General features: G+C 39.1%; 1 protein-coding gene across 3 annotated transcripts in view; it reads left to right on the forward strand.

Moving 5' to 3' along the window:
• The first annotated feature begins 1363 nt into the window (after window positions 1-1363).
• Window positions 1364-12087, forward strand: part of LOC121522733 (radixin) — a 67855-nt gene continuing 57131 nt past the window's right edge. The window contains exon 1 of one of the 3 annotated variants that reach the window (XM_041807360.1): window positions 1364-1601. The gene's annotated coding sequence lies outside the window, so the exon portion shown is untranslated. Of the gene's footprint in view, window positions 1602-1718; window positions 1853-12087 lie in introns of those variants that run through there. The other 2 variants (XM_041807362.1, XM_041807361.1) reach the window with 2 other exon arrangements.

The raw sequence follows: 12087 nt of genomic DNA on the forward strand, positions 1-12087 counted from the left end.
TATTAACCAATAGGAAACTTTTTTTCTGCAGTTTTTGGCTGCAGACATCAGACATCCATTAAGGCATGTACACTTGGACATTTAGAAATGCATGTGCATTGCCTCCTATGATTATTTTTTAATTGACGTGTCATTACCTTAACACTGCAACACATAAGGTGTATATACTACCCAGTAAACAATGTTAATTTTTTGTGGATAAATTTCACATTTTGAGAGAGTAAAGATTGTTAAAAGTGCTAATATATTCTGGCCTTGTGCTGCATCCTGTTCACCAGAAGCACAATCTTTTAAAACAGATTTTGTTCTATTAACATGTGAACAGAAATGAAACATTAGTTTCCATTCACCTTATGGAGCTCAGGTTTTTATGAAGACACCTCTAATAAAAAAATACAGCGGGCAACTGATGTTGGTGAACCACAGTGCCCTCTAGAATGGCCCAGCACCATGAAAGAGAAATTTAACAGCTCTGGGATCACCTGTTGTACATTGTTCCTTGGGCGTGTTCAGTGGGGCTGTAGATTATGGATTTTAAAAAAATATAAGAAAAAAGATTAAAGATATCTAGGGGCGCATGAGTCATGGATGCCCAAGTGCACATGTCTTTATGGATGTCTGATGTCTGCAGCCAGGTGCCTCTCAAAGAAAAGGTGACGCATTGCTGTCAAAAATCAATTTTAGTTTTTCCACAGATAAAATCCTGAAGAAAAGACCCATAACTGTTTTATCATGGTTTTAGTCAAAATGTTCATATCTTACATTCTGGTAGCTTTAGAAAAGACGAAGCCTAAACACTTGCAATGATGTGTGACTGCATCATTGCCAGTGCATGTGCAATTTAGACAATGTGAAGAATTGATCTGCATTTTTCTGCAGCTGTCTTGTGATACTGATGTAGTTTTTGTTAAAAGCTTTGCTGCCTTTTGATGGTCGGTTGATGGTCGATGGTTGGTCATAACTATTGTATTGCTAGTCAAAGTGAAGGCTGTAGAGGTGAGCTATTGACATTTCTAATATAGGTAAATGTTATGTTTCAAGGAGCATTACTTGCTTTGTTTCATTTGAAATCTCTAATTTAACCAAAGAAGAATGTCAGCCTGGACCTTAAATGTATATTTGACAAGTAGTTTAAGCTCATTTGCACATATAATCCGTCGAGTTTAAGCATTGAGCTGTCTAAATTAAAGTGCCAGCTTGCACATTTACATGCAGGTCTCCTGCTGTTATTTAACAGTGCTATAAAACGTCTCCTTTTAAGCTTTGATAAAGTTTGGGACCCCGCTGCAGGCAGCTCTGCAGACTTACAGTCACGGGGTGAGGGAGGAGAGAATCTGCAGGACTCGGCTCACCACGCCTCAGTACGGTAAGTTCGTCAGCCATATTGACTGTCTGTACCTCTTCTCTGGTGTGGGAGCTTCCACCAGCAGCAGCAGCAGACCGTATCACTGCACAGTGTCGGTACGCAGCGTGTCCAGTAAACTGCGCAGAGGACGGGAAGGTGAACCGCTCTATTTTTACTCTGTGTGGATATATAAAGTACCAGCTGGAGGGAGGGTGACACTTGGACACATCCTCCTCAGCGCAGCCGGGCGTTAGAGGTGAGTTTGATCGGCTTCATCTCAGCCTGCCTTCCTTCCTTTAAGCCGTTCAAATGAGGGGGGATTTATTTTCTTCTCCGGGCTGGAGAGCTCATAGCGCTGTCTTAACGGGTGCGCAGCCACAACTTCTTTTACCGCACACATACACGCACCTTTCTGACAGGCAGCGTGGGGCGACGTGGGGCTCAGCCTGTGCCTCCTTACCTCCGGTTCTTTGCCGGCTTCTTGCACGTTTCAGGACGGGAGGACGGGTGAGTGGATGGGTGTCACTTTGCACTGAGCCTAGGTGCTCTGTCAAATGTTATGCAACAGAGCTTGGCTTACATTAGCAGGCAGGGTAATTAGATGCGTGTCCCCTTTTTTCCAGAATGAACTGCAGGTGTTGTGGTTTAAGGGGTGACCATGTTATCTAGTGACTTTTAGCCGAATGCATCCGTAGTTGCTGTTGTTATGCTACAACAGGCGAAGAGAGTCATAACGAATGTTCATTTATTTTTCTCTTTATTAAAATAAATTTGTAAAAAAGCTACTATGATACGTTTTTCGCAAAAATCTACATAAAAAGCTTTAATTTAGACACTTGACGTCTTCAACATATCTGTCGTTGTAACTACGACAACCACGGACGCATTCGGTTGAAAGTCACCAGATAACACGGTCACTCTGCAAACCGTTACACGTGCTGAAACTTAGATTCTGCACCCACTTTGCCCAAATTAGTACGAATTTAGCTGACACTTTTTGTGTATTGATGCCTTGGTCCCGCCATACACCAGCGTCGATAAGATAAACTTTTTTTCTGTACACTTACGTGTCAATATGGGGCATTTAAAGAGGTTTTGGTTGTGTTTTAACGTTCAACGGTTTTGCTACGCTTTCGGCTGTACCAAATGACACGGTCACTCTTTGGACCGTAACACATGCTGACCTAGGTTCTGCGACTCAAAATATCAGAATTAGTCAGTTTAACAGCTCCTTTTTAGAAGTTTTGGTCGTGTTTTTAACGTTTAGCGGTTTTGCTACGCTTTTGACTGAATGCCACCTGATAACACGGTCACTCTTTAAACCATAACATATTCTCAAACTTAGATACTGCGCCCTAATTTGGCCGAAAGTCTCAATTTAGCAGATACGTTTTCTATATATTAATACATTGGTACCGCTATTCACCATTTTTGATATGACAATTGTGTTTCTGTGCACTTTATTTGATGATACTGTGGTTGTTAGGGAGGTTTTGGTGGTGTTTAAATGTTCAACAGTTATGCTACTCTTTCGACTAAGAGACACCGGACAACACGGTCACTCTTTCAATCGCAACTCATGCTTGCATCCAGTAACAAACTGTTTTGGCGCCTTGATGCGATAGTTACCAGGATGTTCATGTTTCGTGTTGATAGTTGGCGGTTCAGTTTTGTTTTCAACGTTTCACATGCCCTGGAGTTTGTTTCAAAAAAGCTCAAAAGCGGAAACAATGTTTTTGCGTCGTTAGCAACTTTCTGTATCGAGGTGTTGCTAGTGCTGACGGCGCAGTTTTCTTTCTATTACAGTGTTGGCAAACAGCAGCCGCCTCTCTGCACAGTTAGCATGTTGACGCACTGAGCCCGTTTGTGAACATGCTGCTCACTTCTAGCGGTTGTAGGCTGTTCAAATTCCACTAATTTTGTACATTTTTCCACTTACGTCACGGGAATACCTTCAGTTGGACGTGTGTAATTGTGTTTAAATGGGAACTTCACACTAAATAACTGGAAGTAGGTGATGATATAGTGATAAAAAATGGTCCTGCTTACAGCTGTGAGTGAGTTTACCTTCCGTCCTGGAAACCACGCCGACTTTCCAGCGTGTTCCACTCGTTAGTTTGACGTTTCCACGTAAATAACTGTCTTGAATACCATCCCGCTTATGATGCTTGCGGTCCATCTGGCATAAACAGATGCTCCTCCGCGTCAGAGACTCTGATTGGCCTCGATACAGCTGGCGAAATAAGCTTATTGGCTGTTAACCCCCGTCACTCAAATCCGCCTGTTGCTCCTCTTAGCCCCGCCTCCTCCCGGGACCAAATTACAACCAATTTGAGAAAGAGGCTGTACGTGCATCCTGACATGAGATACCTTTGACGGAGGGTTTAGGATTTCTCTCAGCAGCTCTATATTTTGTAACCTGTTGAATCATCTCATAGCTGCAGATCTGAACAGGACAGAACAGTGTGGTCTTATTTGCCCAGCCATGCAGATTATTGAGAAATGGATGATGGTAGGAGATTTGAAGCAGTCTTAGTGCAAGTTTTAGGGCACAGTCACTCAGACAGCATCACGATTTATAATAAAGATAACAGGGGTCATTTTGTTAAAATTTCAGGCACAATTTTTGACCAGTCTGTAACACAACCAGGTCGTGTAGTAAATTCATGAAACAAAACGGCACTGACCTCCTGTGCATGAAAGTGCTATTATACATGGACCGTAGGAGAGAAGGGAGAAACCTCATTTTATCCTTCACTCTAATGTATCTCAGTTTACCAGAGAAAGCACAAATCACGCTGCAGACCTCGCAGCCAGACTGTTTTTTTTTAATTGTGTTGATTTTGATGTGAAAAGACCATAACATGTTAATAGCAATCATTTTAAGATCTGAAGTTCATGCATATTGAGAAACAACTTTTTATTTGCTTGTTTTTTGTGCACAGAGCAACCTACTATAGCAGGGAAACAGCTGGATGTTACCAACCTTAGAGTGATGGAGTGATGGAAAATAATGCTATTTGAATGTCTCATTTCAGTTTTAAAACTCTGACAGCTCAGTAGATAAAAGTTGCTGCACCTTGTGATATAGAACATCTAAAATTTTGCTCCTCAGTATTTTAATTTGTCTGTATCCACAGGAAATTCTTTATTTCTGTTTAAGATTATGCAATTAGTTTTAATGTAAGTTTATTACTTTCTTCAATAATAAAAGTAGGGTTTTATCCAAAAAGGAATAAGGTGTCCTTTAGTATGGGACTAAAGTATCCTTCAGTATAAATCCCAGTGCAAAGTGTACAGAAAACAGTGTCTTGAGGAATCTCTTAGCTTCATGCTTGACCTTAACTTGGTTTTTCACAGAGAAAGCAACTAAGCAAGAGCTCCTGAAGAGTTTGAATACTGTCAAAGTAACCAAGGATCAATGGATGTCTGAGTCATTTTGTACATGCACTCCTGCATATTTATGAATGCATAAAAGTATTAAACAGCGTAACTCTGAAGCGGTCTCCTATCTCATGGTTTCAGACCACACGGCAGCTGTCACTTAGATAATCGAAAAGTCAGTATTCACCCTTCTCTTTGGTAAAAAAAAAAAAAAAAATCATCTCTTTGACTTCAATCAATTCACAAATCAACACACTGGTAGGAACTGCTTGACAGAGTCAATAAGGACTTACATTTTGATTGGGATTAAAGCTGAAATGAATAAGGATTGGATATCGAATCTAGTGAATAATTGTGGCTTTAAAATCAATAGTTTGATTGGCCTACAAATATTTTATATTAGAGAGTGACATTTATCCCAAGGTTGCCCTCATTATTCTATCCTTACAATAATGATGGTTGTTACTTGTTAAACTAAAGATTTGAGTCTAATTTTTGCTGTATGTTATGCTGCAGTACTTTGCAAAGAAACTCAGTTCTTTGAGTAGTATAAATGCACTGAAAACAATGAAGCCTTCCTCACATGGGATCAGTTTAGCAAGGAAGAACTTACACTAGTGTGGGTATTAAAGAAAAGATCAGTAGGCCATGGTCTGATTCATTCAGAAACAAATGTAGATAATTTTGCATTATTTAACAAACACTGTAAATGAGGAAACAAGTCACCAAACTTGCAGAGTTGGCTGAATCATGAGCATTTTTTCACATACCAGCTGCTCCTGTGAGACTGTCTAAACTGAACCACGGTGACTTTGTCTGTTGTGACGCATGGTCAGCTCCTCCTGGTGAACGGTGGGAGATTTGGACCTTTTATTTTCCTTAAATTTACCGTTTTAATGTTTTATGTCAGTGTTAGAAAGGTGGCTCTGATTTTGTTGCCTATTTTTGCTCTATCAGTAAAACTTACATGAAGAAGTCAGCCCCCAAAATAGTTAGAGACTACAGTGAATGTGCCAGAAATAACGGTTATGATAATTTAGTGCATTGTTAAAGTGCATGCATGCATCAATAACAAGTACAGCAGGTCAGAGTTGAATTAGGAAGTCTTTCTGCAGTGGATGAGAAAATGCCCAGTTGAGTAATAATTCAACACTCAATTGAGTTACTTCTTCCAAATAGGTGGTTTAGATAAGTGAATTAAAGCAGTTTAAACCTGCAGAAGAATGCACTTGTATAATTTAATATAATAAAAAGACTGATCAGATTAAGTTTGAATAACAAACCTGCTATCATTAAAACCTGCTTTCATTAAAATTACGTTTTTTAGCTGCTTTAATAGTGTATGAGTGACTGAATATCTATGCACTGTCTTGTCTTGAGAGGCCTAACCTTGACAAACTGAGCTATAGGCATTGTTTTTGACAAGCTGACATGGCCAGGCTTTTGCAGTTTTATACACAAGCAAAATAAATCTTAATGGTCATGTGTCTTCTCATAAAAACATAAGCTTCAGTAGGATGGGATGGACACCCCTGGAATAGTTGCTACTACAGAGGAACCTTTAAAACATCTAACGTTGCCTTTCTTGATGCATAAAATAAAACGTGTCATTAGGTGGTATTAGACTCTAACTCTAAAATGCCAACTTATTACAGGGAAATTACCATCTTATTCTTGAAACTTATCACTTGTTTATATAAAGCTAATAGGTAATTAGGGCCCTCTGAAATAAAGTGTTACTAAGTATTTTTAGCCCTTCATAGAGCAACTTCCTGTTTCATGGCGTAGATGCATCATGATGCATACTGGCCATAAAAAACCAGCCTGCCAACTAGAGATACACCAATTGTGAAAATTAAAGGCGTTACAATACTTGATTTTTCACAATAATATTTGAGCTGATGGCTGATGATGTTTTTCATCACTTCTTTTGGTGTGAAACTCCCACTATGCCAGCATTTTTGCCAACTGACCTGTGCATCCCTGCTGTCAACTAACTGCTAAATTCCACTAGTAAACAATAGCCATGTTTTTTATGTCTGCCAGCCATACTTGAAGTGATTGGAATTGTGACTCTGTTCAGAGATCCGAATATTTATCTCAGCCGCGTATTAGCTGGTTGTTTGGCTCCTAAATGACTCTTCATTTGTTACCGTTGACCTTTTTGAATTTTCAAAACAAAAACAAAAATGAAAACAAAGGAAACTGTCTCCTAGAAGGGGCCTGGTTCCCGTTGCTCACAAAAGAAAGCAGCTCTTAGAGCCAGCTCATTCAAGAAAGACACATCACAACTGTCTAGTAACTTATCATCTTGTACTGAGTTGTCTTTTTAATCTAACCAGTGCCCTACAATGTTGCTTTACTGTAAAAGCATGTTTATGACAACATGAGGAAGAAAAGCTGTTAAAAAGGCACTGCCAGTCTCTTACCTTGAGGCTAATTTGTCCACATTAATTTGTATTGCCATTTGTGCAGAATATAGGGATACAGAGCCACAGTAAGAGAGACAGAAATGATGTTTAGGCTTTTTTGCATAAGAGGCAGGCAAATGAGTTCTGATATCAACCCTAATCTGCCAAAACAAAAGTAAAAGATGTCATCCTTTAAAATGTTTAAATTTTCATACATTTACTGGTGTATTTCATATAAAAGCATTCATTGATTCAACAAGTTGTTGACTATATATTGACTGATAAAAAACAATGGATGTGTTCAGCTCTGAAAGCTGCAGTGTAGGTGTTTTTACTCGTTTAGTTTCAGTTTGTCTGGAAAGAAACGTTTTAGTTTCACAACCCACATCACAGCCAGGCTCTCTGACAGACAGTATCTAGTTTCTTTTTCTGTCTCTCTTACTCTTCACCACTCATCCTCTGCTGTTTGTTTCCTATCTCTCTCTCTATATATATATCTAAATATCTGTATGTCTGTCATTTCTGCCCTTTTTATGCAAAATTGACCTCATCCAGTCTTTTGGGTTGGGATGACTGCTTTAAAGAAAAGATACAGCTGTGTCAAATGTTTATACCCTCATAATTTCTCCATGTACTTCCATATGCAGAGCAGTGTTGTGGTCTGATATGATCAGTATATTCGTGTCGTTTTCAGTGTCCATGTCCTTGAGCTGAACTCTAAACATCCACGCGCTGAAGGTTTGTATGTCAGCGTGGATGAGTGTCAGGTCCGTGCAGGAGCAGACTGGAGCGGTGATGTCACTCTTCTCACATTTCTGTTCATTTTAACAGCTGCTGACTTGTTTTGTCACCATCTGTTAAGACCAGTACACAACTTTTACTGTAAATATTGATCAGATTGTGATTAATGATGTTTTTAACAAACAGAAGTGGAAAAAGCTACTCAAGCGCCAATATTTGCCCTAAGATTTAGGAAAGCATCTTATTAACCACGACATACAGCTAGTTTACGGTGTTTGGATCCATGTGTTTTTGATTTAGCCTGCTCAGATTTAACCCTTTTGGTTTATGGTAAAGATCCAGAAAGATGACTTTTTAATTCACTTAATCATTCTAGTTTATTATAAAAATCAATGATGTATTATTTATTTATGATTTTACTGCTTTGGTTAAGCTCAAGAGAGATATCTCAAAATATGGATAAACCCTCTCAGTTGGTGATGAAGATCCAGAATGATGCCTTTGTCCTACGGCTTTTTCCTCTTTACCTGTTTCTCCTTTTGTCTCATAGCTACTCCAGACTGAAGGTTTAAAAAGGACATTAAGGGAGAGGTCTTGTTTGCATAAAAAACTAGAATGGCTGTCTGAGGCGGCAGACCCACGCCTAAGCAGCGCCACCGAGGAACTCATGCTCCCATTGATTACTATGGTGTTCAAAATTTCGAAGTCTGAGAAAAACTGAATGGGAGGGCGGATTATCACCAAAATCTACTTGATTCTTCCCTGTCACTATCCCAGTATTCCCTGAAAGTTTGGTGAAGATCCAACTTTCGGTTCTTGAGTTATCTTGTACACATACAAACAAAGAAAGAAACACACAAAGATACGGATTCCTTTACATAACCCTGCCGATTTTATCAGCGTGGGTAATGAGCAGATTCTCTAAAACCCAACATGTTGTGCTTCAATGCCTTGTTTCTCCACAGCCCAGCAGTGATAAGAGTGATCAAACCTTAAACGAATTACATTTAGGAAGTTGAAAACAGACGTTGTTGTGTACAACTAGAAGTGACACAGGTTTTGAAAAGTTAAATAACTCTTGATCCATAAGCTGTAGCCTCTTACTATTTCCCCCTCTTGCAGCAAGCTGTTGTGCCTTTCTAAGGACTCTATCCATGCCTTTGTAGCACTTAAAGTAACTTTTCTAACGATCCTGGAACTTGGGTGACTTTCCATGGTATTTCAATATTAAATCCACACCAGTAAATCTGATATTGAGTGACCTTTTATCCATTTTTAGTTGATTTTAATTATTTCTACTGCTAGCAGCTAATGCTAGCCACCATGTTGTTTTCCCAGAATGCTTTCAGACAGGCCTGGCCAACCAGCTGTAGGCTGTTCTGTTTTGTCAAGTCAAAATGCACAAGTCTGATATGACAGATCCTGGTGGAGGAGGCCTGAATTGCATATAATAGTGAGAAAGAGAGACAGAGAGCCTGTGATGTGTCCCTCTGTGTCACTGCAGACAGGAAGTGCTTTGAATAATGGCACAAAGAAATTCAAGGATCTTTTTTAGATGTGTGAAGATTTGTGTCGTTGAATGATTATTTTCTCAGTTTTTGTTCCCAAAGAGATGGGAGTACAAGTCTGTGCAAAAAGTTTTTTTTTTGTTGTTGTTGTTTTTTGTCTTTATAATCTAATGACTTTTTAAAATTCAAGTGACATTACTGCAGCATACATATTCTTAAAGCCCACATTAACCTGGAAATAAAAGTATGTTTAGAGCTTGACTGTGCACCACAGGGTTAATGTTTTGCAAGCTTTTTAAAACAAAAAGTCCAGGAGAGACAAAATGGTTTCAAAATAGCTGAGGGCTTGAAGGGTCAAAAACAACCATGACTAAAGTGCTGTGCAGGCTTAAAACATGTAAAAAAAGAACCAAAAGGTGTAAAAAATAACAATAAAACAGAAGTTGGTGATTTATTAGCAAACAGCTATTGATTAATTATTGCAGCTCTTTTGTGTTTGACTGAACCATTTGTGTTCAAACTCTCTCCTCCTCTAACTGGATGAGGAATCAGTCTGTTCTTCTGTCTACCGCTCCAGCTTCGTTGTCAAGAAAAGCAGTTGGTTCAGTTTCCTGTGGTTATAACAGCTGCTAAAGTTGAGTGTCTTTGTATGTGTGTTTAGTCGCTGGCTCAGACAGCAGTACAAATTGGATTTTCTACAAATACGTAATAATGGAAGTTATTCCTTTAAACCTTTTTAAAACGCACAGCTTTATTTTGTCTATTTTTTCAGATTTTTCATTTGTTTGGATCATAATTATGTTGATATTTGGATCACAAGGATGTTAAGGAAGTAGAACCACATGCACTTCATAAAAGAAATCTTAACATGTCATCGAAAAAAACATTTAAGAACCTGTACACTTATACTTTATAAGTGAGTTAGTTCAAACACTCTCAATGAAGGAATCAGATGACACTAACTCCCATCATTATGCATGCGTGTGGTATTGCTTCACATTATGCAGCATCAGTCACAGTCCACACTGCATCTATTAAATATTCTCTCTCTGCTCTGTTAATTTCAGTTACACCCTGTTATTTGTGCTTGTTGTGCTCTTATTTTGAAGGTGGAGATACAGGTGTAGTGCATCACAATGAGCTGAATATTTCACCTCAGGGTCCAGGTCAAAACTCAGCTTTTGCAGATATGAATAGTATTAATACAACGCATCTCCACTTTGTTGAACAGGCTTGAAAGCTCCACTGAGTGACAAATGGGTAAGAAAATCAAAAATCTACCCGTAGGACACTGCTAATCCTGAGTCAATCTCTCTCTTTGTCAGTCGCCTTTTGAGTGATGAAAAAGAAAATAGAAATACGTTTTCTGGTCATGATGATGTGTCGCATTGTGCTGCATCACACTGCATAAAACTGACTTTCTTACTGACTTTCACATCATTTTGAATGCTGTCAGGACATGTGTATACATAGAAAACATTTGCAAATCAGAGTTGAAACTCTTCTTTTTGAATTTGCATTGTTTTTGAATTTTCCAGCACATTTTCACTAATGTGCATCTTTTCAGCTGTTACAGATTATTTGCCCAGGTCTGCCACAGCGGCTGCAACCAAACATTATTTTTGTAACCCACAAATATGTCAATAATTTTATTATTAAATCAGTTATTTGTTAAGTCCAGATGTTAAAAATGTGGAAAATCTCATTGTAGTTTAACAGTGATGTTTTAAGAGTGCATATTTTGTCATATCAGTGGTTCAAAATAGTTGGAGAAAGCCGCAAATCATCACATTTAATAATACAGCACCTGAGTTTGGTTGATTAATCCTTGCCATTTGCTCAGCCAGACTCAGCAACAGGGTTGGTAAAGAGGAGAGTTCAGAGGATAAGGATCAGGAGTCTTTGAAGCAGAGTTACAGCAGCAAACTCCATCAAACTGTGGTTACAGAGCAGCAGTGTGAAGATATTGATCTGAGCTAAACAAGAGAGATGAAAGAGTCCAGTGTGCAAACAGAGAGAGAGAGAGTTTCTTTCCGCATGAATGATGACGTGGTAACTGTATCCGCTTTGAACAGACCCTCTGAATGAAAAATCATAAAACCCACCCACCCTGATGGCTCATTCGTTCAGGTTTATGAGCTGTGGTAGGCTACTAAACTGAGCAGAGCTGTGTTGTTTTTGGAAAGGTCCAGATGCTTTCAGCTACAGCACCCTTTAAAGGTCACCCTAAGGTGTGTATGTGTTTGTGTGTTCCTGTGTGTGAAGGCCAGAGGGTCATCTGTGTCCTACAGGCCTGGAGCATCTATTAAGTTCTGCAGATGTAATCACTTTCACCTTGTCAGATGTGGAACAAAGCTGACGTTATCAAACAGGCGGCTTTTGGACCACATCATCAACAGCACGCATACAGGGACAGTCCAGGGCTGCAGGATGAGTTATAGTTTCATCACTGTGATATGAATATGCAGGATAGACACAATACAGACTGCCCTAAACATAATGAAAATGAGTACCTCATGCATACTTGCAAACAGACTGAGTCCTAACTGCATCCATCTGTAGCATTTTGCAAAACCATTCAACACACTGTGACACCCACATAGAGATGTTGTCAGCCTTAAATGCATGCAGCATTTGTCTTTAAAGGGATACTTCAACATTTTGGCAAATTCGCCCATTGCCATAGTTCCTATAGTCT

The sequence above is a fragment of the Cheilinus undulatus genome, linkage group 15 (genome assembly GCF_018320785.1).
Source record: "Cheilinus undulatus linkage group 15, ASM1832078v1, whole genome shotgun sequence".
NCBI lineage: Eukaryota > Metazoa > Chordata > Actinopteri > Labriformes > Labridae > Cheilinus > Cheilinus undulatus.